This window comes from Lipophrys pholis (assembly GCF_963383615.2).
Source record: "Lipophrys pholis genome assembly, chromosome: 21".
NCBI lineage: Eukaryota > Metazoa > Chordata > Actinopteri > Blenniiformes > Blenniidae > Lipophrys > Lipophrys pholis.
The window spans coordinates 24,414,508-24,417,007 of record NC_137649.1 but is presented as its reverse complement, the minus strand read 5'-3'; the positions used below and the strand labels follow the sequence as shown (position 1 = coordinate 24,417,007).

The 2,500-nt window shown below is 49.6% G+C and overlaps 1 protein-coding gene across 1 annotated transcript in view; it reads left to right on the top strand.

Annotated features, from left to right (window-relative positions):
- Nucleotides 1-2,500, top strand: part of galnt14 (UDP-N-acetyl-alpha-D-galactosamine:polypeptide N-acetylgalactosaminyltransferase 14 (GalNAc-T14)) — a gene marked incomplete at both ends in the record, with an annotated part of 51,000 nt that overhangs the window by 33,217 nt on the left and 15,283 nt on the right. The gene's annotated exons all lie outside the window — the stretch shown is intronic.

Genomic DNA, 2,500 nt, shown 5'->3' with positions numbered 1-2,500 from the left:
GAGATGAGGGGCGGAGCTTGGTGAGAGGGTGAGACGATGGGCTGAGCTTGAGGGGAGGGTGAGATGAGGGGCGGAGCTTGAGGAGAGGGTGAGACGAGGGGTGGAGCTTGAGGAGAGGGTGAGATGAGGGGCGGAGCTTGAGGAGAGGGTGAGATGAGGGGTGGAGCTTGAGGAGAGGGTGAGATGAGGGGCGGAGCTTGAGGAGAGGGTGAGACGAGGGGCGGAGCTTGAGTAGAGGGTGAGATGAGGGGCGGAGCTTGAGGAGAAGGTGAGACGAGGGGTGGAGCTTGAGGAGAGGGTGAGATGAGGGGCGGAGCTTGAGGAGAGGGTGAGATGAGGGGTGGAGCTTGAGGAGAGGGTGAGACGAGGGGTGGAGCTTGAGGAGAGGGTGAGATGAGGGGCGGAGCTTGAGGAGAGGGTGAGATGAGGGGCGGAGCTTGAGGAGAGGGTGAGACGAGGGGTGGAGCTCACTGGTGTCGAGACAAATCCCAAAACCTGTGATGTTCAGTCAGGTTCCTTCAGGGTTAAATTAAGACCTTCAGCCTGTGAAGACTCAACTCTCCCACCCTCCTCCTGCTCCCTGAACGCACCACCTGCAGCCCACCTCTGACCTCATCAGCAAGGGATCCCACCGCATCCATATTCATACCCTGAGTGTGTGTGTGTGTGTGTGTGTGTGTGTGTGTGTGTGTGTGTGTGTGTGTGTGTGTGTGTGTGTGTGTCATCCATCACTGTCGGACTTCACAGTGGTATATTTAAATGTATGAGGTATTGATCGTGTTCACACGCCTGCAGACACACACATTGAGTTGATGTTGGTTCTTAAAGATGTAGAACTTTCCACTCAGATTAATATTCTCTCTCTCTCTCTCTCTCTCTCTCTCTCTCTCTCTCTCTCTCTCTCTCTCTCTCTCTCTCTCTCAACTTTCTTTACTCCTTTATAGATTTTATTTTCCTCTAAAACTGCAGTTTCTCAGCTCGAGTGTGTGAAAGTGAAACGCTCAGTCTGAAGGCGAATTAGAGCGTGTTGCTGCAGTGTGTGTGTGTGTGTGTGTGTGTGTGTGTGTGTGTGTGTGTGTGTGTGTGTGTGTGTGTGTGTGTGTGTGTGTGTGTGTGTGTGTGTGTGTGTGTGTGTGTGTGTGTGTGTGTGTGTGTGTTTTTATTTGAATTATTTAAGTGCGAGTGCATTTTTGTGTGCTGTGTATGGTTTTGTGTGTCTATATATGTTTGTGTGGTGTGTGTTCATTGGATGATTGTGTGTGTGTGTGTGTGTGTGTGTGTGTGTGTGTGTGTGTGTGTGTGTGTGTGTGTGTGTGTGTGTGTGTGTCATCGTGCTAACGGCTCAGTCGGCGCTATTTGTCGTCTTTAGCGCTGAAGAGACGCGGCTAACGACTGTTTGTTTGGACGCACTGTTTATTTGTTCCCTCCAAGTGCATTCTGGGATAATTGGGCTCTACTGTGTGATTGCAGAGCACTCAAAACACACACACACACACACACACACACACACACACACACACACACACACACACACACACACACACACACAGCATGAAGACAGAAACCTCCGCTAACCCGCTCCGCTAACAGCTCTCTGGAAACCAATGAAATGAAGGCGCCGTTTCCAAAGTTTTCAAATGGAACTCCTTGGAGGTGTTTTGGGCGTCTTGTTTCCACGACGACGTTTTTCAGAGCCACAGGAAATGCAACTTTTATAGAACGACTCCCACAAATTGCTCCGTCTCCATGGAAACGCGGGGATAAGCCAACACAACTCACTAAAGTTTGTCTCGGCTGTGAAGCGGCCATGACAGACTGACCTCCACAGTTTACCAACCAGCCGTCCCTGTAGAGGTTGATGACTCACTGCACCACCTTGTGGTAAAAAGTGGTTTTACAACGTGCAGCGGGCTCGCTGGTTCACTGCTCAACTACCATCGTTAATCCTGTTCATTGTTTTGGGCTAAAAATACTTCAGATATCGATTCACCGATATCACACGGAGTACTTGTACAACACCCTTGATACGACTTGACGAGTACTACGTCACGTCATGTTGCAGCAACAAGTAGAGGGAACGAGCAACGTCGCGATTCAGAGATTCTTTAATATTAATGAGAACGAGGAAAGTCAGACCGACGGTAAATTATGTCCTGATAGAATATCAAGAGGAGAAAGATAGTTCATACAACAGCAGCAACTTCATCCCCAGCAACTACATTGCCAGCAACTACATCCCCAGCAACTACATCCCCAGCAACTTCATCTCCAGCAACTTCATCTCCAGCAACTTCATCTCCAGCAACTTCATCTCCAGCAACTTCATCCCCAGCAACTTCATCCCCAGAGACCAGCAGAGTTCACCCAACGTCGCTTAGTAGTTGAGCTGCTCAGCATGTAACTCTGAGCTGTGCTACATGCTACATGCTACATGCCAAAGAGTTTCAGGGCTCACACACCAGCGATGCTACATGCTACATGCTAAACATGATTAAAGTGA